This window comes from Anser anser, assembly GCF_964211835.1.
Source record: "Anser anser genome assembly, chromosome: 4".
NCBI lineage: Eukaryota > Metazoa > Chordata > Aves > Anseriformes > Anatidae > Anser > Anser anser.
The window spans coordinates 28,286,739-28,310,482 of NC_139724.1; the positions used below are offsets into that span (position 1 = coordinate 28,286,739).

General features: G+C 35.4%; 2 long non-coding RNA genes across 3 annotated transcripts; one reads left to right on the forward strand and one right to left on the reverse strand.

Annotated features, from left to right (window-relative positions):
- Positions 1 to 10,729: 10,729 nt before the first annotated feature.
- LOC310898697 lies at positions 10,730 to 19,713 on the reverse strand. 2 transcript variants are annotated; one of them, XR_014583556.1, is made up of 3 exons: positions 19,589 to 19,713; positions 11,674 to 11,838; positions 10,730 to 10,863 (listed from the first exon to the last, which is right to left on the reverse strand). It is a non-coding gene; the product is annotated as an uncharacterized lncRNA (long non-coding RNA). The 2 variants fall into 2 exon arrangements; XR_014583557.1 differs by having other exon boundaries at positions 11,709 to 11,838; positions 19,589 to 19,708.
- A 160-nt stretch (positions 19,714 to 19,873) lies between these two features.
- On the forward strand, positions 19,874 to 22,977 carry LOC310898702. The gene is made up of 3 exons (XR_014583562.1): positions 19,874 to 20,111; positions 21,133 to 21,209; positions 22,010 to 22,977. It is a non-coding gene; the product is annotated as an uncharacterized lncRNA (long non-coding RNA).
- The last annotated feature ends 767 nt before the right edge of the window (positions 22,978 to 23,744 follow it).

Below are 23,744 nucleotides of genomic sequence, written 5' to 3' on the forward strand. Positions count from 1 at the left end.
GCTGGTTTTGTTCTCCCCCTCTGACTGTATTTTTTCATCACATTATCTGTACTCCAACTGCAGCAGTATTTGTTGTTTACTGTAGAGTCTTTGTGTCTGAAACCAATGAAAAGTCACCAGTGGTAGAGAATTTACTTCATTATTCACTAGTTAATTAGTACAAATAGGTGGGGGGCTTACAAGAATTTGGTCTTGATGCTTTTGTGTCATTACTGCTGTCATGTTCTCCTTTCTGTCTTTACAATTCTACTTTTCTACTTAACTTCACCAAAATCCTGCCATTATCCCTTCAGTTACTATGAATGAAATATATAACTTTAAAGTTTATTTCCTGCTGTTGTCCTGCACAAAATAACATTAATAAATGATTTAATTCCTTTGATAAAAGCAGTGTGGAAATAGTATGTTGCCAGCAATAAGTTCATGTGTAATATTCATCAAGAAATCATAACTAGTAATCATAAATCAAAGTCATTGCACAAAACTGTAGATAGTAATAAGGGAAGTGACTGTCAAATCTGTCCTCTGTAAATATGTCTGCTAGTTGAAGTAATGAATGACGTTAAAAAATGAGCATTAGGTTTTCTTGTGTACCCCCAATATTACATGGTTGTATATGGTACATTATTAAGGTGATTATCTTGCTTTTGAAAGCCACCCCTCATAAAGCAATGTATTTAAAAATATATATATTGCACTGATAGAATCAGAAAGGATGCCAGACGCACAGTCTTTTTTCTTGCAGATGTGAAGCAGGTAATCAGTCAGTCTTCCTGTATTAGCTGTAGACATGATTTTTATATTAGTTTATTTTCTTTTTAAAGTACCTTTTCATTCTTTGAACCAACAGAGAATGCATTCTCCAAACCTTTAGATTAAAAATCTTCTCTTAAATTAAAAGGAAGAAAAAATATTAAAGCAGTTTTTCAACACATATATTTTAAAAATTTTCAAAAGAATAAAGTTTCCTACCTACCATGTATAGCTAAATATCTGAAACTTAGAAACCAGTTTATCTATCTTACTCTTGATCTCAATGATTTTTGAGGAGTGTCATGTATTTATCATGAGTCATTTGCTGGCAAAAGTCTGGGGAACAGCAGCATTAGTTCTGAATTTCCTACTTCTTGACATTTAAATTATACCATTTGGACATTATCCAAAATCCCTTGACATAGCTACAGCAGGTCCCATCCACTGAAATGAGATAGATGAAAATTCAGAAGAAGACAGAAGAAAAAGAACCTAAAAAGTTTGATTACAGTGATGTGTAGCTGCTTTGCTCACTACAATGTCACCACAAGGTTATGAGGCATTTCCATTTTTAACAATCTTAATGGATTCAGGTCCCCCGAAGTCCTTATTGAATTACAGTCCAATTGATTTGTCAAATGCAGATCTAGCCTATATTTATGAGACGGAGAAATAAATACATGGTAATGTAATCTATCTTGGGATTTAAACTGGATGCTGCTAGTACTAATAATGTGAGCAATATAACACAAAAGTATGTTCTCTGTGTAGTGTTTTTAAGTGTGACACTGTCCCTGGCTGAAAGTTTCTGAAGCAGAATAAAAACTTTGCTGCCCTTTACCCTTAATTATCAATCATGAATAAGCGCTCAATTAAAGCATACATACAAGAATCAAACAATCAACCAACAAATAAATAAATCAGTTCATAATAAGAGTAAAAATTGGTCTTAGTTTAAGGAGATTTTACAAGGAATTAATTGTAAATTTTCCCAAACCATACAAACTAAAGTTTTATAAACACTCACGAAATATTATTGTTTTGATTTTTACGTATATGCATATATCCCCTACCATGAAACCTTAAGTTTTCTTATTTATAGAAAGCTGTCTACAGAGAAAAAAAGTGAGAATTCATACTTTCTTATCCTGTTTATTTCAGTTAGGCATTCTCAATCTGATAGTTTCACAATTGTTTTAACAAAAATGTTGAAGTTTTTGTTTTCTTACAATTTGTGGAAAAATAATAATATCAGCATATTAAATAAGTATAAATCATGTTTAAATACATATAAGAACATCCACAAAGGCAGAGAGGAGTGAGCTATTTGATTTTTTGCATTTTTACTTCACATTTCATACTGTGAATGTGCAATAACTGTTAAACAAAAAAACAAGTCTTATTCTGAGACTGCTCTAGGCCATACAAAAATTACTTTCAAATACACAAGCACTTCTAGCCACGTTTATAACCCACAATCTTTAACAACTTGGAAATCCTTTAAACTGACCATCAACAAAATATACACTCAAGAAAGCATTTATACATGATAACAATCCAGTGAAAAAGCATAATGCATGAATGTTGTATGGTACAAATAATTTGTTTTTTAATATGAAGCCATTAGCATTCTGAGAAATGACTGGACACTCAGTTTTCAGAGAAGTGACAGCTGGAAGTTTCTACAGGTATAATTGTTTAATTTTGAGCAATGCTGGTTTTTTTTTTTTTTTTGTATTTCTTGTGTATTTTCATGGAGATTTATATGTACTTATTTATTATTTATATTTTTATTTCTTTTCTTTGTGGAAACTAACAGAGCTAAACTCTAGTGTGCCTTAAAAATAAAATAACTAGGATGATAAAAGGAAAAGCAGTCTTGTACTACAGCTATGCTTTTAATGTCTAGTTAAAGTACTGTCAGACAATTAGTGACGCTAGAATGCATCTTCACCACCCCATAAAAGCAAATCTTTTTACCTCAGAGCACCACTTAGTAATGTACATCTGGGAAAAAAAAAATAAAGAAAAAAAAAAAGTCCTTGTTCTGATTTAGCAAAAGATTGTCATCTTAAGAGTATAGTATTGAACAATAAATTATGATGTTTTTAAGGTTTCTTTATTCCTCCTTTGAAATCCACCTGCCTACCTACCTTGAGAATTCTTTTTCAGATAGAAAATATTATAGCTAAGATAATCTTTATAAGCAGTTAAAGATCATTGAAGATCAAATTATATATATATGCGTATATATATATATAAACATATATACATATCTTTATCTTATATCCTTATATCCTGATATATATCCATATCTTTTGTTTGGGATTGTTTTCATGGAGACATGAATAAATGAATAAGCTAAGAAGAGTGAGAAGCAGGTGTCAGAGTCACCACTGGAACTTTGGTATGGCACTGTCACATCAAATAAAGGACACAGAAATGCCCACAGTAATTCACAAACAAGCTTTTGGCATTTCATCTAATAATGCAGAAGAAGCAAGGGATTCACAGAAGCCAATGTGCTGAAGGGAAAGATATCCCTAAATAACTGCTGATGAGAGGGATTTTGGTTTACTTTTTATGTTTGGAGGACTTAGATGTCTAACTCTGCACTGGACATAGCCGTTTATTTTGTGTTTTACAACCCTTAACTTCTCCTAAAAATAGAACCATGTCTTACAGCAACAACTTTATTTCTACCACTGTACTATTGCTACAGTACTTCATAATTTTTTCCTGTAGTATAACCTTTCCTATATTATTACTCGGACCAAAATTTCTGCTGCAAAAATGATCTGGAAAATACAAACTTCCTAAAGAAAAGAAACTTGGAAAATGCAATATTTAGATTAAATTTTCCCTGTAGGTACCATAAATTGTGTGTGCTGTTGTTGCACACTATGGTTTTCCACTTAAAATCCACTTAAGATTTTCCATCTTAAAATGACTTTCTTTGTGAACCCAAATCTTATTTTATTTCCAGAAAATTTACAACTATTTGTATGCCACCGAGATACCAATTTTGTACATCAGAGAGGTCAAATGCAGATTTTAGCTTTCATAGCTAAAAAAAAATAAAATTTTTTGAGCTTTCTGAGTCTAGATTTCAGAACATGAACGATTTTTTTGGTTAAAAAGTTATTTTTGCAAATTTCTTTAAATATATTACATAGATAGCAATCTCTGATCATCACGGTTTTTTTGTTTGTTTGTTTTTGTTTTTATATTTGATTAAATGTGATTTTGTTTTAGGGATTTTATTATTATTATTATTCCCCAATGAATACCTATGATTTAATTTTGTTCCATACAGCTCTGAGGACCGTGTTGATATGTAGGTTTCATATATATAAGAATATTTGGAATTAACAGATGCACAGTAAAGAGAAGTCCAATTTACCTTACTAATGAACAACAACAAAAAAAAAAAGCGTTATTTCAGCACCCAAGCACTCTATTTTCAATAAATTTGCAAGGTGTTTCAGAAGTGTTTTGCTGAAGACACGTTAATAATTGATCACATAAAGCTTCTTAGATATTTAAACCATAATCTTTATGATTTAAAAAAAAAAAAAAGGGAAAAAAAAAGAAAAAAAAAAAAGAGCAGTTGTTATTTAGTTAATTAAATCACAACTAAAAGGCCTGAAGTTCCCTGACAGTTTGGCAATTACTCATTCTGTCTCACTATATCTGGCTGTCAGCATCAGTTACCCGGCCAGTGTAAAATTGGCTAAACTAAGATGTAACTAACAGTTGGATATGTGAAAACCAGATGCTTCCTACAACGTGTCTTGAATTTGAGGATATAGTGAGTAACAGTATCCTTAGCATAATAAAAAGACTTCAGAATTTAAGCTTATGAATATTTCCATTGTATTTCTTTATGCCTCAGAAAACCATTCCTTTCAAAATAAAAATTTTCATATTAATCTAAACAAAAAGAAAAAAAAGTTTCTTCATTATAATAAAGATTTATAATAGAGAATTTTAAGCTTTTTAATTTAATGAAAAAAGCAGAAGTGAGACCTGTCTCAAATTTGTGTGCTGATTCAGCTGGTGTTGATGGTGAGAAGCACATTACCCTGTACTGCAGCTACTATTTCTTTTTTTTTTAATGCAAGTAAAAGTGACCGTGTACAGTGGTTTAAGTTTTTACAAGTGGGTGTAACCCTATATGAGTGACAAATATCTCTTGCAGAAACATGGACACTCCCACTGAAACTGGATCTCAGAAATTAAAGAGCTGTTCAGCATTTCCTTTTAAAGCAACACCCCTGTACACAAGGGCCTTGCTCCAACATGCTAGTTGGTATATGTTGGTTGGTCTTTCACTATGTGATGTGATCCATTTCTTATAAATGCTGAATCATTAGTGCTGGGCTAGTAAAGGTCACTAGAGTCTTGCTATTCTTGCTATGAGCTTTGGCACTTCTCACATCCCAAGACATTACAAATGACCATAAGCATATGGATAGTAGGGGCTAAGGGCTGAAAAGTATTATCATACAAGAGCCTGCATTCCTCTGCTCAGCCATTAACAAGAATTAATTAAATTTTGAGAAAACAACAACAAAAAAAAAAGAATAAAATGTGGAGTTGAAAAATTGTATTCTTCCATTCTTCCAGGCATGCAACTTTTCTGTATAACATCACCTTACTACAGTAGTATTTTCAAGCATTTAACCATTTGGAATTATGAGAATATCTTTATTCCTACCAAAATAAAATAAACCAGTATTACGAAATGAAATTGATGGCTTTTTAAAAAGAATGTTTCAAATGGCTTCTACAAAGAGGCCTAAGCATTTATTTTCATTTTACAAATAGCAAGCACTTTCGGTTCTAATTATTCACAATCATTATAAAGGCTTTCTAAAATAAGACATAATAGTTTAGACTAGCAGTTTAAAGAGCTGCTTGATACATTGAAATGAGAAGTGAGAGTATGAAAAATACATTTCATTACTTCCTGCTGCCTCGGCATCTTGGGGCACTACGTTTCCAGGGAGAAATACTGCAAATAAAGTAACCCATGGAGCAGTTTTATGGTGGACATTTTCCCCTGGAGAATATAGCAATTTTGACAACAACTTCCACATATATGCATGCTGTACTGCACCACATTTGAATGTCATTTAGGGAAGGAAGTGAAGAATTACAAGAAAGGGCTGAGTCTCAGTGGATGTTAGAGAATCAGCATGCAGAAGAGGAAGCAATTATTTACTTGCAATAAGTGGGGAGTGCAATCCGCAATGGACAGATTGGATTCCTGTGCTAATGGGTGACCAATAAGGAATTTCTGTTATGACACTGCCACAATTACAGCTCTGTCTCATTTGAACCATAAAGTTGGAGACTGAAGGACATAAGATATATATAGAAAAGAAAAAAAAATCTGGTGTCTTTGGGTCTCCAACATTCTCCTGAATATTGCGGGGAATAGACAAAAATAAAAATTGATGTTTCTGCATTGTTCAGGGACATCAGTTGCTTTCTCAGCTTTACAGAATTACTTACTTCATGGGTTTCAGGACTAAATTTTCACACAGAGTAGCTGTTTTTTCCCCAAGAAACAGCATTGCAATCCTTGCTGCCTATTCTGGGGGTAATCATAGCAGCTCTGGGGATATGTTATCATTCCTTGCCATATTGTCTTGAATTACAGCAAGTTCAATGAATTACAACGTCTTCCTCTCTACATTTTAGTCTGTGGTGATACCAGCAATCAGCAAGTCCCACGGGTAGGAGAAAACCCAACTGAATGCTGCCTCTTACCATAATAATGATGTTGTCATTCTAGCTTCCTGCTTGGGCTTCTATTCCAACTCCTAGTGACTCCGTCTCTTTGCAAGCTATGGAAACAGACTGCAAAGAAATCATGTCAACTTTTATTTGAATCTCATAAATTCAATTAAAAGCTATTTTTGTACACTGTAAACAGAATATTTACAAACCCTGTTAAACCTAAACCTAAACTCTGTTAAAAACATTTGTTCTGATATTACCATTTTCTTTTCATATTGTTCTCTCTCTATAAAGCACTTTCAAGTATAGGCTTGAAGGAGGGTTGGGACTATAGCTTGTTCTCTAGATATATTTGGTACACTTGCTCTGTTGCTTGAAGACATCATGAGGCAAATGATGTTTCATTAAAGGTCTGTACGTGAAGTTTTTGTTATCTCCAGCTAGTCCAAAATTGTCGCCCCGCTGGAAAAAAAAAAAAAAAAAAAAAAGGCAAGCATGCTTACATAATTCAGGCCCATTTCTGAGCTCACTTCCTTATGTCTTTCAGAAGATAAATTTTATACGAGGGACCAAACCCAGTGGAAACACTGCAAAGAAAATACTTGATAAAAATTTTGTTTCTGGCAACCTGGAGTAAATGCAAAATGAAAAATGATTTCTTCTGTTGAATGAGGTCAGTTTGGGCTCACAGCTTGGAAAGAGAACTTAGAAGAGAGTCTGGGAGTGTGATCAAGGTGACAGATGACCCTGAAACCATGATGACAGAGAACATCAAAAACATTAAGCAGAACAGATATAAGAACAAAACTATTAATTTGAAATGAAACTTGTAGAAACCAACTACATGGCAGTGGGAGCAATATGAATAATGACTGTTTCCAACCCTAATCGATATTTAAAAGCTAAAATTTGGCACCAGATTTAAGCACAGGAGACAGAAAGCAAAAATTCTAAGAATATTTTACTGCATAATTTTCTGCCCCCAAAATTTATTAACATTTTGTATATGAACTACAGAAATAATATGTGGCTAATAAAAGCTAAAAATAGTGTCTTTGAGTCCCAACTTCTTAATCTGTTCTTTGTAGATTTTAAACAGTAATTTTTCTTAAGGAGTTTGTATATATATTTATATTTGCAAATGAGCAGAAGGTGGCTAACTTTGCATCATTTTTTAATCATATCTGGAATCAGAACCTCATAATGTTGTACTTTTGATCTAATCTAATTTCAGACCTCCCTAGTTTAAGGATTTTAACAGCTTTGGTATACATTTTGAAATAAAATGGGACACAGACCGATGTTTGTAGCTCTTGCCTCTTATATTTGTAAGATTAAAGTACTAGCAGAAGATTTTTACAGTAACTTAGACACTTTTGGAGCCCTTCTAGGAAATTATTTGTCATTGCTATCTGTTCCACTTAAGGCCCACGGTTATCTAGGTTAGCTATTGAATATGATTCCCATATGAATATTGTAGGCAACTGCAAAAGGTGAAATTCATCAGTACAAACTAATGCTAAACACATTTCTTTAGTTAACGTTTTGACTGTATTTTTCTCTATTACACATTTTTTAATTTTTACAAGTACAATCATGGGTGCAAGTAACTGCAAATAATCTGTGAAAGAATTGCTTTTAGAAATAAGGAAAATATATGAGAAAGCTTTGGGGATGGCTACAGAAGATGAAAGATAGGAGTACCTGAGAGGAAATATGTAGTAAATATTTGTATGTAGTTATGCCTATATAGAGATTTTATTGTCGCTAATCTGAGTGGTTGTGTTTCTAAAACCAAACTCCTGCTGCTGTGACAAGTAAAGCTTTGTATGGGCTTGCTGAATGCATTTTAAGAAGATGTCCACAATTAAAACAACTGACAAAACAAACTGGGCTGTGGCAATTTCCCACCACGTGCACTTCAGTCTTCAGTCTTACTTAAACAAGAGAACTCTTCCTCATTTATCTCTATTCTTGTTGGTTTTTTGTTTGTTTGTTTTTGTTTGCCTCTGTTTTGTTGGTTTTTTTTTTGGTTGGTTGGTTTTTGTTTTGTTTTGTTTTTTCCACAGCCAGTACCGTGAATAACCCTTTTTCATATCCATGGTCAAATTTTATTTCGTCCTATGATTTCTGGAAATTATTCTTTCTGTAACTATTTTTGGTTGCTTGGTTATTCTTTGTAAGAGGTAGTGAAAATCCAAGTGATTTATATTCACCTTTCTGAGTCTGATTTAGAAGACTCACTTCAAAGAGTCTCAAAACTGCCTTACATTTGGTTAACTTTTAAATTTGCCTTTTTTTTTTTTTCTCCTAGAAATTTTATTTCTTTTCACTAAATTAGTATGACTCTGCCCTCCAAGGATGGGAAGCTTAGATATAAGGTGAGCATAAAGGCCTTTCAGAAATGATAGATTTTATTGTAGAAAGAATTAGTTAAGTAATGGAGCACACATATTCTGGGTCAACTACCAGACTGAAATGTAAGCTCCCAAGAATCTTAACTTTTCTTAGATTAAATTGGTGCTATTAAGAGAACTCTCCAGAAAGAAGTGTATACCATAGACTTTCATGGAGCAGAGACCAAGAAAAACATTAAAACTTTTACTACTTTATTACCTTTCTTTATGTGTTTATAGTAACAGTTTGGCTTTCTTCCTATGTTGTAACAGGACCTCAGTCTCCTGATCACCCATACTTTGTGAACAGCTTCCTGCTGCTGTCTTTTCCATGAGTTCTCATTAGGTTTTGCTCCAGAGATACAGTATGGATAAACAAAGAGTAAAATTGTTCAGGCCTCTTCCATCTGGGGAAGTCTTCTAGCACTAAGTTCAACAAACCTCCACATTCACACATCCCCCACAGCTTCCCCTGCGACACACACATTGAGTGAACTTTGAACTGAAAAAGAAAAATCTCCACTCAGAGAAAACACAGTGTCCAAGAGCTAGAAGGGCACTGGATGGGACCCACAGGATACGTAGAACAATAATCATGAAATCTAGCCGTTCTCCCAAACCCACATGAACACAGGCCAGTTGGCCCAAGGACTGTGGTTCTCTCTCAAACACATTACCGAAGGATAATCACAGCATATTGCAATTCACATTGAAAATGAATTACAGTAACCTAGGGCAGTGCTTTTCAGCTTGGGTCCTCTTAAACAGTCATGGATCATAGATATCTGGCTGCCTAAAGTATACTACCAATCCTATGTGTTTACTGATACTAAATCAGATTAAAAAAATAAAGGAAACACAACAAGTTTAGCTGAAATTACATGTAATACTTACAATGCAAGCATTTTTCATGGATGTTATGTACTTGTGATAGGGAGAAATTATGTGACTGAAAAGAGAAGGCTATTATTCTGCAGTTTGACATTTAATTGGGTGAGGAAGAGTCACAGGAGTTCATTTTTTTTTTCTTTAAATAAAGTTGAAGTTCAAATGATGAATCCCTGTTTGAACACTGACACAGTCAAGTCCATAGCTGCTAAATGGCCAAGCTGAATGCATGCAGCAAACATGCTTATTCATTGTGGATGGACACAACACAGCTTGATGTACCATTCAATAGACATTCCGTCAGACTGCTCCTGGGAGACAGATGCATATTCAGACAAAGGCAGTCAACCCCCTGCTCTCACCCCCCAAAATTGGGACATCTGGACTGAGTGTTTTGTTTTGGAAAAGAAAATGCATTGAACATCACTGGCATCAGTTTAGCGAATGCGACTGAGTGAAGCACTATCTAAGCTTTTTGTTTTTTGAGATGAGAAGATGTAGTACAAAAATGAACATGCAATTTCTCAGTCAGTATCAAATAAAGAGCCTTCAGATGCCTTCAGGAAATATAAATATATTGGTTCTCTATACATTTTGCAGCAGATTTAGATAACTAGAACATATTCAGAACACAAATATCATTGATGTGTTCTTACATTGAAGAGTAAACAGTATTTACATCCACATCTTTAGATGACTGAATGCCAGAGAGTGCTGTGAGAAAGGAGAGTGAGTAAATAATAATGTAGTAATGTAACCTAGAGACATTAAAAAAATAAATAAAATCATATGTGCATTTCCTATCACAGGTATAAAGGGTATCTATTTAATGTAGTGCTATTACAGAGAGATTGTATGTAGCCTAAGTAAGTTATATACAATATAGATTAAGAAGCGGTAAAACTTTTTTTTTTCTATGAAAGGAAGCCATTTCCATAAAAAAGTTTTGCTAATGAACAGAACAATTTTAATAGAGAGATACATATGCAAATGTGTTTGTGGTTCAGTATAAGATGTGGATAAGTATTTTTCATGATGGGCAACCTGACTGTTCTTCCTTGCAGTAGTAGAGGAATGACTGAAAAAAAAAATAATAATTAATGCAGGGACTCAGACAGGCTCTTTTACAAATATAGTTCATTTATATAAAAGCAGAGCTAACTAGGAAGGAGAAAAACAAAACAGGAAAACACCAAAGGAAATCTTTGTTGAAGTAGCGTAGAGAAACAACCCACCAGTCCTTCAGTTCATTACACTGATGCAACTCTTCCAAAAATCTATGGGGTTCTACCAATTTAACTTAGACAAAAATGCCATACATTATAAACAAAATATGCTTAGATTTTGGCAGATCTCAGGGGGAGCAAATTCCCTGTGGATTTTTATTATTCTCAGTAATGAATTGTCAGATACTACCCAGTGCTGTCCATAAAGAATAAAAATAACCAACAATGGTGCTTTAAAAGTCTCATATGGATACTAACAGAATGGAAATCTCACAGAATATCAGAAAAAAACAACATTGCAGCTGCTGTCTGTATAGAGCTTTCTACAGGACAGCTTGTGCAATAAGCCTGCGACAGGTAATGAAAACAGTATTTAGCAAATAAAAATACATTATGAAATTAGGCACTTAAATAATTTGTTTCACAGTAAAATACAAATTAAGAGTAAATTTAAAAGTTTTTTCAAAACCCCAAAAAATCTGCATCCAAAACATGTATTTCTATGTGTAGACAGATATCTATTACAAAATTATTTTAATTAAAATGCAAGATGTACCAGAAGAAAACATTTGGAATATTGTCAGAAAACATTAAAAATGGTGGTTTAATTATTCCCATTTCTGGAATGAAAAAAAAAAATCAGAGGTGTAAAAATGTCATACTTTTTTTAGGGACTGAACCAAGTAAATACTTGTACCATCTTGAAAACTGAGACTGCTTACTCCTCCTTAGCAGGATGCAAACTACTGTCATGGAAGAGAGAGCTGGTGCACTTGAACATTCACGTAGTAGGTGTCATGGCAAAACTTCAGGCTGACAAATGGTATCTAGCAATAAATAAATAAATAAATAATAGATCACCTAGTGTTTCTTTAATTGGTAATACAGTAGGTGCATTCAATTTGTAGGCCGGGGCGATGCAGTAGCAACTGTGCCTCAGTTAGGTTAAATGTTTTAATTCTCCTCTCCCTGACACACATTTTACATTTTTATGACTCCTTTTACTTCTGTGTAGTTTTTCAACTACAGTTTAGGTTAAAAAAATAAAAATAAAGAACGAAAATCAGTCCTGTTTTGTCACAGTACTTGGATGTGGAGATTCTCAAGTTATATTCTGTTCTAATGATGCTGGCTATGTCATCAAGCTAAACTGAAAACTGGGGTAAAGTGGTGAAATGTTTCATTCATATAAAACTTCAGTGATGGAGAGTTTCTTGAACATCACTTACAAGACAGGTCTGAGGCATGACACGTGTCTACCATAACAAGCTTGTTGCACAAGTTTTTCAATGTTGCTCACCTTCTCAGATACCAAATGTGTCGGACAGTCTTCAAGACTACTGCAGTAAGAATTGATCCTACTCCCACTAAACAAGCATTTTTTCTGCTAATGTCAATGAAACATTACAAAACCAGTGTGAGTAAGTAGTACTATTTTCTTATACAATATTATGGTAGCTGACAGCCTAAGCTACTCTGTGATCTAGTGGCACTTAATAGCCTTTCACACTCTGGAAGTATAGCTAATCCTGGAAACCATGTGAGATGTGACTACAAGGAGTGAACTGCCTGTGCACTTGGCATTGCTTCTACCCTATTTTTTCCACACTTTATTTGTCATTGAGAAAACAAACTAACAAGAAAACAAGATTTTTCAATCCACAACATAATAAAATTGCTTGTACAAGCTCATGCAACAAGATAAGCTGAGTACTTTGCCTTTTAGTTCAAGTGTCAGTTTGTTTTCAGCTGCTATCAAACACTTTGTCACACCAGATGCCCATTATAACTGTTACATGGTGAAATGTTTCAGTACATAAAAGACCAGGTACACAATTTTCTCATATTTATCTTTGAACTCACCAAAGTACTTTTCAGGATGGCTGTCTTTCCTTAAACCCACTGCAGTTCACTTTAAAGTTCCGCGTATCATCTTTTTTCCATGCTCACGAACGTACACTTCAAAGTTACGTCATCTTCAAGAGTAACAAATCTTTAAGCCATGCTTTCCTTACTTTCTCCTGCTCTCCATTTTGCTAAATAAATTTACTCCAGTGGCTGAAATGTTGCAACGCCCTTTAGGTCGTACACTCAAACACAAAGAGGACCTATTTCTTTTATTCACATTTCGTGCATTTCTTCTTAGGATGCCTGTCTCAAGTAGATCCGTTAGATATTCTACTAGTTCCAAGTGTGCTGACTGCCTCCATAGCAATACTCTACTTGCTTTGCAAAGGCCATTGTTACTGTAGTTCATGGTGACTTCATTTTCTTCTGTATTCTCCTTTCTTTCCACCACCTAACCTCCAAACTTTTTCTCGTTTGCTTATGGCTACATGAAACATAATATAAAGTCTTGTGGCTTTTGCAGGCCATTATTCACAGGCTGGTTTTGGACCAAGCCACTAAACTAACTCCTATTTTTACTCTGCGGCTCTGTAAATAATGTTGGAAGTCATTAAAATTTTATGTAGGCAAGTATGCGATATTTTATCTGTTCAGATTATATTTTCAGTTAGGCACATGAAAGTTTTATGTCTGTTTTAATAAAATGTATACTTCACATTGTTTTTAAAAAAATTTTCTAGATATATAAATATTTCTAGATTTCCTGCTCTAAGGAACCTGCTTTGGCAGGGGGGTTGGACCCAAAGATCTTTCAAGGTCCCTTCCAACCACTACAATTCTGTGATTCTGTGATATGTAACTATGCTTTCCAAGGTTCAGACTCATAATGGCATTATTTACCAGTGCAAAGAAATGACATCGAGCTAAGACAAAGCCATGAACAGTCCAGCCTCACATGGAATAGTAAATAGCATGATGCCCTCAGATATTTTGCTTTGGATGAAGGGGAAAGGAGAGGGTTTTATGCTTTCTGTTCTCAGTGGAATCTAATGGAAAATGTATGCCTTAGCCAGAGGCCAAGCAAACAGTCAGACACAATGGCTACAGCCAGGATGACCCGTTCATTTGGCCACAGAAGAAAAACTCTGCTGCACACAGCAGTGCTTTGAGACAGCTGTACCCCAGTACTGCTTTTGGTGGAGTGCTAAACACAATAAGCAAACACCCTTATGTATTAGAAAACTGAGATAAACCAAACAAATTCAAACACAATTAATATCCATTGCCATTCTTTATCAATTGTCACTTTGGCAGATTCCAGAAGCATGGAAAGAAGCCATCACTTAATATCCTCTATTAAAGACTGGAAAAGCAATTGTGTTTTTTTTTTTTCTTTTTTTTTCTTCCCTTTACTATGTAGTTTAAAGGACATAAATACATCCATGAAGGAATTTTTGTTCTGAGTATAAGATATGAATATAGAAGCACTCAACGTAAAAAAATAAGCTGGTATCCAATTTTATTTATTCTTTTGTACTGTCAGCACTGGAGACTCATTATTCAGTGGAGCAACTGTTACTAGATATTGACAAATATGACTTCCATGGCCATGACAGAAGAGAGTATTCTGATTATTTTATTTCATTTAGTTTGATCAATTATGTTAATCTGAAAAAGAAAATCAAAAATCCTGAAATGCAGTCATACAAGTGTTCAACTGAGGCTCTGTTCTTTAAACTCATATTCCACTTCCGAAATGTGGAGGCAGTGTTTAAAACTTAGAGGTTTTTTCTCTAAGGTAAGATTAATACAGTACAGAGGGTCAGAATAAACTCTTAATTCCATTTAAACAGCAGAGAGACCTTTGGCTGACTCTGCCTAGAGGTAAATTTCATCTTGGGTGCAGACACTAGTTATTTCATCAAATAGGGTATTAGCCCATTCTCAGAAGCCCCAGAGGCACATTTAAACACAGGTGAATTCAATGAGAACCCTCAGTATGAAAAATAATGCTGCATTGTTTCTTTAGGCAAAAGGACAAGCCAAATAATTAATATAATTAAATCTACTTCTACAGATTCTTTTACAGTAAGAGCTCTTTTTTTTTTTACTGTTTAAAATTTTGAAACAACAAAACTCTTAAAAGAAATGAAAGACATTTTTATATTTCAGTCACTGATTATTAAAATTACTAAGTTTTCTATTATATGTTTGCAGATCTTAGGTGTCAATCGATGTGCAGTTCAAAGAGGCCAATTCAGAATGCTCAGATTTTCTCAGAGAGTCAAGCTGTAAGCTACAGCAAATATGGCTTATTCCAAACACAACAAATAAACTGGAGAGAGATGGCTTTTTTGTAAGCTAAGTGGAGCCTTTCTGAAGGAATTGTTTTCATGGGGTTTCTATTTCTTCTGTTGACCTTATGTGGACCTATGAGCTCTTTTATTTGAATGAAACATTTCTGAATTCTGCAATTTGAAATATCCACAAAGAGGTTAACTGACTTTAACCTTTGCAGAATAAGAAGGTAGAAACATGTCAAATAAATACTGACGTAAACATAAGAAAATAACAGAGTCATAAAATTGACCTGACTGTATATTGCATCTGCTGGAAGAGAAAAACAACTTGAATATTGTAGAATATAATCTAATTCAATTCCTATCTATTATTATGATCAAATAGTTTCAGTAATATTAATTGCATGCAGAAATTTTGTTAATAAATTCAAAGTAGTTTCATTTAAATTTAATGTGTTTTATTTTTATTATCAAGCAAAAATTAAACAGTAAAGTTAGGAATTATTTTAAGTAGAGGAAGTCTTCATATTTCATCTTACTTTAAAATAATAAGTCTTTTTTTTTGTTTGCTTTTAAAATAAGAAACATGTATGAACTAATTTAATTAGACTTTCACAGAAGAAATTGAAAAGTGGCATATAAAATTATTTAAATTATCTGTAGTTCTTATACTACTCTGCACTTCTAAAATTTTGATTGCCTGGGAAGATCATGGAATGAATCCTCCTGGTGGCAATGTTAAGGCAGATGCAGGACAAGGACATGATCTGGGACAGCCAGCATGGCTTCACCAAGGACAAATGTTGCCTGACCAAACTGGTGGCCTTCTATGATGGAGCAACTGCATCAGTCGATAAGTCAATATCCAATCGATGTCATCTACTTGGATTTCTGTAAGGCTTTTGACATGGTCCTACACAACATTCTAGTCTCTAAATTGGAAAGATATAGATTTGAAGGGTGGACCATCTGGTGGATAAGGCTTGATGGCTGCACCCAGAGAAAACCGGTCAATGGTTCTATGTCCAGATGGAGCCTGGTGATGAGTGGCGTCCCTCAGGGGTCTGTCTTGGAATCGGTGCTTTTCAATATCTTCATCAATGACATAGACGATGGGATTGCTGCACCCTCCGCAAGTTTGCAAGCTGAGTGATGCAGTTGATAAAACGGAAGAAGGAGATGCCATTCAAAGGAAACTGAACAGGCTAGAGAAGTGGGCCCATGTGAACCTCATGAGGTTCAACAAGTCCATGTACAAGGTGCTGGGCTGGGGCAATCCCAGACAGGAGTACAAACTGGGAGAGGAACTCATTGAGAGCAGCCCTGTGGAGAGAGACTTGGGGGTTCGGTGGACAAAAAGCTCGAAATGAGCCAGCAGGGTGTGTGTGCAGCCCAGAAGGCCAACTGCGTCCTGGGTTGCGTCAAAAGAGGAGTGGCCAGCAGGTCAAGGGAGGGGATTGTCTCTACTCTGCCCTTCTGAGGTCCCACCTGGAGTGCTGCATCCAGGTTTGGGGCCCCCAGCACAAAAAGGATGTGGGGCTGTTACAGCGAGTCCAGAGGAGGGCTACAAAGATGATCAGAGGGCTGGAGCACCTCTCCTACGAAGAAAGATTGAGAGAGCTGGGGCTGTTCAGCCTGGAGAAGAGAAGGCACCAGAGAGACCTCATTGCAACCTTCCAATACTTAAAGAGGTCTTATAAAAAAGATGGAGGACTCTTTACTTGGGTAGATAACGGTAGGCGGAATGGTCTTAAACTAAAAGAGGGGAGATTTAAATTAGAGGATAGGAAGAAATTCTTCATGCAGAGGACAGTGAGGCACTGGAACAGGTTGCCCAGAGAAGCTGTGGATGCCCCATCCCTGGAGGTGTTCAAGGCCCTGGGCAACCCTTTCTAATAGGTGGCATCCCAGTCCATGGCAGGGTGGTTGAAACTGGATGATCTTTAAAGTCCCTTCCAACCCAAGCCATTCTATGGTTCTGTGATTTAAAGGAAAAGATATGGACACACATATACACTTATCTGTGTGCGCCAGGTCTCTTAAACTGCTCTCAGACCTCATTTAATCTCAGACATTTTCTTCTGCCGGTGACCGGTCCTGGGGTCCCAGGCAGATGACTCCTTGTCACTGACTATCTCCCCTCCTGGTTGCCTTCTGTCCTGTGGGACTGAAGCACAGCCATACTTTTATATGCAAACTCCCCTGGTGCAATCAGAAAAACATGTTTAAAAGCACGGTTACTCTGTTTGGCTACTTAATTGAGATGATCTTTACTCAGATCAGTTCTTTTCAAGATCTTTTGAAGCAAGTAAGCAATCATAAACAAGCATTTAGAAGTATATGAAACGTCTCCAGCAAGAATATAAATATGGACAGTTTCCCATGAAGGAACCCTATTACAATGACCATGACATGCTCCTAGCCTAAGAATTAACGCACTAATATTTCTTGATGATTAACATTCAAATTTTGAGTTTTTCATATTGATATGAACAATAAGAGAAATGTATGAAGTGGTCTACTGTTCCCTGATAACAAAACTAATTGATTTTGAGGTGGTGGTATTTGTTGCATTGTTTTTTTCCCCTCTAACTTTTGGTTTCAAAATACAGCATCTATTAATGTCTGAATCCTTTTTAGATATGCTTGCTGTTTGCAGCACTCTTAATTTCAAAAGGATGGGGAAAGGGCTGTTTTATTTCAAGTATCATATAAATTAAGTATATTTGAACTACATAATTATTTCATATTCTAAGAATAACTTTTAATTAATTAAATGTCAGTATAATTTGAAGTAATTTGAGCTGAAGTATGTGGCATTAATTCTGTTCTATGCAGTTCCATTTTCAAAGATATAACATTAGAAGCATATTTAACAATATTAAGTTGTAGTGATATCTTATTCATGAAATCATCATGGATGACCATTTGTTTAAAAAATGATATTTAAAAAAAAAAGCAACTTTCTGCTTTTGTAAAATTCAAAATTTCAGCTTCTTTATAGAAATAAAGTGGAGAGAAAGATTATAAAATTTATGATAATTATTCTAAGTGTTCAAGATAATTTGCATTCCTTTTCTTTTTTTTTTTTTTTAATCATTGACTTATTAACATATCTACCTTCCTTAAACTGGTATACAAAATTTTTGCATTTCATTTTTTTTGTCAGTACTGAATATAGTGTATTATGCAGGTAAAATAATAATCCCTAGAATATTTTTCAGTAACACCTCTGTTTCAGAGTTGGTTTTGCAAGACTTCCAGAAGAAACAGGAAGAAGATTCTCCACCTCCAGAAACCAACATTTCATGGAACAGAAAAGGATCTTCGTGTGTCCATGGAGGACAAAAGCTGTCATACAGTACCCAGCTGAGCTGGGTAAATAAATAGTCATTCAAAGAAGGAGAAATGGTACTTGGAGTCAAGCAAAGTATGCAGTTCTCAAAGGTCATGCTATTACAAATTTACAGACACCTGTTGGGAATTAGTAATACATGTAAATGGTAGACTTGGTTTTAGAGATGGTGAATGTTCTATTTAAAGGTGTCATCAGTACACATCCATAAAAAAAAAAAAAGGAAAGAAATTCAATAATAAATATATTGCATTACTCTTTTTGGATTCCATTTTCTAGTTCTTTCTGTTCCCCAGCAGTATTGTATATGCAGTCTTTACAACTGTGAAGACATCAGTTTTGTTCTTACAACATTATTAACCGCTTAATGGTGTGAAGCTTTACAAAGATTATCCAGTATCACAAATTTTTGACAGACTACAGTAAAGGACGTGCAAAATCATTTGTGATACCTGTCTGCAGTTGACTGACTACTGCTGTGGAAATAGCTTCAGTTGTGTAGTCTGTTACATATACATTACTATCAGCAATGTTGTGATAAATGAGTTGTAGGAATGCAGTTCATAATCCTTATAGAAACTAGATCCTATGACAGTAGAGAGACTTAGAAAACATATTTAAAATAATACTTAAAAAAAAAAATGCCTGGTTTCAGCATACAGTACACTCAAGATTTCTATGTACCAATGAGCACCTGTAATCAGAAGTATATTTTCAATTAGGTACTTGTTTCAGCTGTACTGTTTATGAACACTAAAGAAACCATTCATTTAATAAAAGGACTACATGTAGTTCTCACTTGTTCTGTGTAAACAACCTCTACAAAGATTGTGGTATTGTAACATGAACAGAAACACAATCTCTGTAGGGATCATGATGTTAATACTTCTAAGGTGCTAACTGCCCTGAGAGTTAATTTCAGAGGAAGCAAAGAACTCACACCCCAAGAGAAGCAGAACTGTACCTGAGTGTAGGAAATAGCAGAGCTTCTAAAACACTAACTCCTGTTTTGTGGACATGGCTACAAAGCTATCAGACTGAGGAAGGAATCCTAAACCGTTATTTGACACATACCTTAAATCCCACAAGCATTCCTGGCTTTTTTCATATCATCATTCACTGCAACAGTACACAAAATGGAGGAGGTCTGCTGAAGTTTAACAGGATTCCTAATCCTGTTAAGTGGGGAGGGCAAACAGCACATCAGAAATTTTGACTCCACCCAACTTCTTGTTTAGGAAGTCACCTTCTCCTTTCTAATAGTATGCAAAATGAGCAAATTAATTAAAGCTTTGCCCCCTGTTCATGATGAAGAACTAGAGAAGAACCTTCTTGGATTTCACTGCTTGTTGTACAGCTGGTGAAGGTAGCCAGTGTCAAGCTCAATTAGTCTACACATTGCTGCCTTATTTAGCTAATATCTTCCATCTAGCAATCTTAATGTTCATGCACGTTTGTATATACATTGACATATCCCATATCCCATGAGCGCTGGACCGTCCGTTGAAAGACAACTGACCTGATGCAAAAGTAGGCTTGTCTGACTGATTTTAGGAGATCCTGGGTGTAATGGCTACATTGTCATTACTCGTGAGAGGTAAGATTTAAGATTATGTTCTGACCAGTAAGTGAGAGATATAACTCTTGCTAGTATTGAGAAAGCAAAATGCTCCACATTCAGGTGCTTAGCTCCATTAGGAAAGTCTGGTAGATACTACCATAACTCTCTGGACACCTTGCTGAAGTATTCAGGACAATTACAGTGTCAGCAGCTAAAAGGAGAGAAATCATTCCCTAAAGGCCCTTTTCACTGATTGTCAAGAATCACCAAAGAGATTTCTCAAAAGCTGGGTCATCTCTCCGGAGGGGGTCATTCCATGGGTCTCTCCAATGTAGGGTTTTTTTGTGTGTGTGTGTTTTTTTTTTTTTTAATTATGCTGAAAGAGCCCTGCCAATTATGCAAAACACTCATTCAATTAACATTCTGTGTCATCAAAAAGTATTTAAAGTAACTTCAGGCTTTCTGCATTTCTGGCCTATTTTTTCACATTGCACCTAAATCGCAACCTTATTGTTTTAGTCCAATATAAGTTATTTGCTGCTTGAAATGAGATATCTATTAGCAACTACATTTAATTTTTAAATTAAATGTTTAAGGCAATTTAGAATGAAGTTCATGAATAAAGACAAAATTAAGAGCCAAAGACTCTAACCCTTCCTTTCAGTATTAAGTTTTCTGTGACTTCTGACTCAGTAACAGTCAGCTTCCAGCTGTCCTATTTATAAACAATCTCTCTATTGACAAAACAGTCTGTCACTAACTATTTAATGCATTGTGATGATGATCTATATGGTATTAAAAACATTACTCATGTGCACCCTTTTGGGAAAGTGACTGCTGTGAACTACAGTAGAGTCCTTGTTCCACAGACTGGCTTCTCCCACAAAAATAATGCTGTTGTTTGAATAATAAATATCGTTCAGTCCTTCCAAATAAGATGGACCTTCTGTGCTTGCATCCTACTGAATTAGCTATTTTCCCGTTTAGGAAAACTTCAGATAATTTTGACCATATATTTTTCCTTAGTTTTCAGTAATGCCGTGTCTTTGCACAACAGGGAAAACTGTTTTGACAGGGCAAAAGGCTCCCTTCTTCAACTGCAATATTGAAGAAAACCAGAGGGGTTATAAACAGGTGAATTTTTCCTCATTTCTGACATTTTCAGAAATATATTCCATATGGCAACTCAATACACCTTAGAACAAAATCTGCTTTCTTTTGCAATAGTATTACATTGTTAGATTATGTTAATTATTTATCTGCAAATATAATAATTTTCTTCTGTGGTACTACACTAGACTGTCTCTGAAAATTTTGAGTTTTAGTTATCGAATCTAACCATTTTGTTTAGGAAATCTTCCTTAATTTCATCTTGTTTTGACATCCAGAAAAAGATTTTCCACGACAAGCTTCCTAATTGCTCAAATAGCTGTATACTCCATTTTAAGCAGAGCTGTTTATCGGTATTCTGAACAGAACGCAAACCTCTACACACATCTTGGGCATTCCCCTCGAGGCATCAACCTGCTATTGATAACTGATCTTTAGTGTTGCTTCTCAGCAGGGTAGCGATTTTATGCCTGTGCTTTTTCTACTGGCATGGCGGAAAATATCACAACATTGTTGGAAATTAGGGTGGTTCACACTGCTCTGCCTCATCACTCTAATCTCTGCACTCCACACTGATTATTCTTTCAAGGGGAAAAATCCTGTTCCTACTCAGTTTTTTGGTGTGATCAATTACTGTCTTCCCCCCCCCCCCCCCCCCCCCCCCCGAGCTGTTTTGGTAAGAGTCATTTCCAGCAACATAACCCTTTTAAAATATTGAAAAATATAATCCATGCCTACCTCAGAAAGCTCTTTAGGTAAATGCTTATGTATTTTTGTCGACATACTGGAGGTGTACTGTCATTGAAATCTTCTCTTGTTGGCAGGAAGCTTAATGTGCTGATGAACAGAACTGATGAACAGTCACCTTGTGCAAGCCCATGTAACTTATGTAATACTGACAGCAGCTGTGGAGCTCCTTCTATAGTACTCCAGGAAAGATATTTTGATGTTGCAAATATTGGCTGTAAATGTCCTAAGATACTTAAGATCCTAAATGTACTTAAGAGCACCATGTTTTGAAAATCTCACTAAACACTGACATGGGTTCTACCCTCTGTCATTAAGAAAATTTAAGAATTCCATTATTGTAAAAATAAACTGAGCTGGTACAAGTACAGATAACTTTGTTATTCCAGTGTTACACAACGATGAGAGGTTAATTGTATTCTTTTTCCTCCGTTAAATTACTTTACTAGAACACATGCCCTATAATATCAAATAGAGTCTGGTAGTGAAGAAAATTATAAGACTATCAGCAGAGATGAAAAGGGAAGTAGCTTACACAAAAGAAGTGGAATGTTAGGGTACGTTGTGAAATTCAGTGAACTTGATAGATCACTAATGTACAAGGAAAAAAAAAAAACCTACATTATCTAAAAACGCAGTTCTTCATAAGAATAGCAACTCCAGACAGCATATCTACAAAGAAAACAAAATGAACAGTGTTTAAAGTTACTTGGTTAATTCACAGCACAGCAAAACTCTAGCTTATAAAATGCATCCAACCTGCTGCTGTTACTTGGGTTTATTGCTGTTTCAAAAGGCCTTTTGGAAAAACTTTCCAGTACTTTTCATATATACCTTAAATATATAGTTCCCTTTTGCAGCTTAAATCCCTTGCTTATTGCTTCCAGGAGTGTTAGTAAAGCATGTCTTCTCTGCAGCAGTATGTATATGTATGTAAATAGATGCATGGAGTTTTAGTACTGATTCCTATCTGTAACACACCTTTATTTTACTGCCACAGAACCAAATTGTTTTTTCCAGCTGCACTGGTTGTAGTCACTGTCTTTCTTCCCTTATGCTCTACTCAGGGCATTGACACCAGAGTTTGCAACTGTCAGCAAAATTTTTACATGTAGAACTAGGGTCAAATACGGATTTACTGATCACATGGAGAGGCACAAGGCAGACCAAGAAAATTGAGGTCAGCATTCAGGATTACAGTGTATACCAAATATAATGCAATTCTAAATCAACATATATGAATGTGAGTGATATGCTGAACAACTTTGGATATGAAAAGTGTTGCTATGAGCCCTCTAAGAGTTAGACATTTTGAATTAAGGATTTAACTTCAGAAGTCCTGCTCTGAATCTGCTGTATGGTCTTGAAACAGGCAGATGGAAGACACAATGGGAAACTCTCCCCTTTTGGAATTTAATCAGACCCTGGGAGACCCAAAAGTTCATTTCTGTTTCTATGATACATGCTTTTTTAGCAAATGCCTGGAGTGAACTCAGCAGGGTGCATGCCTTGCTGTACTCTGTTGCATTCACTCTGGTAAGTCTCAGCAACGCTTTGTTTCCACAGAAATGAACGAACAACTTCAGTCCTGGAATAATAATTCTCCCTGGTAGCTTGCAAAACTCATTAATCCATTCTGAGCAACCGAGATAGAAATGCACGCACGCTCACGCACACACACACTCAGATGAGGGGCTTAGCAGCCTGTCTGTTGTTCAGGGTCTCAGACATTTCTCCCCATTTGTTCCCAGTTTGTTTGAAGTGATCTAGAAGCTTCAGGGTTAGGATCAGGGACTGAAAACTTTGCAAGCG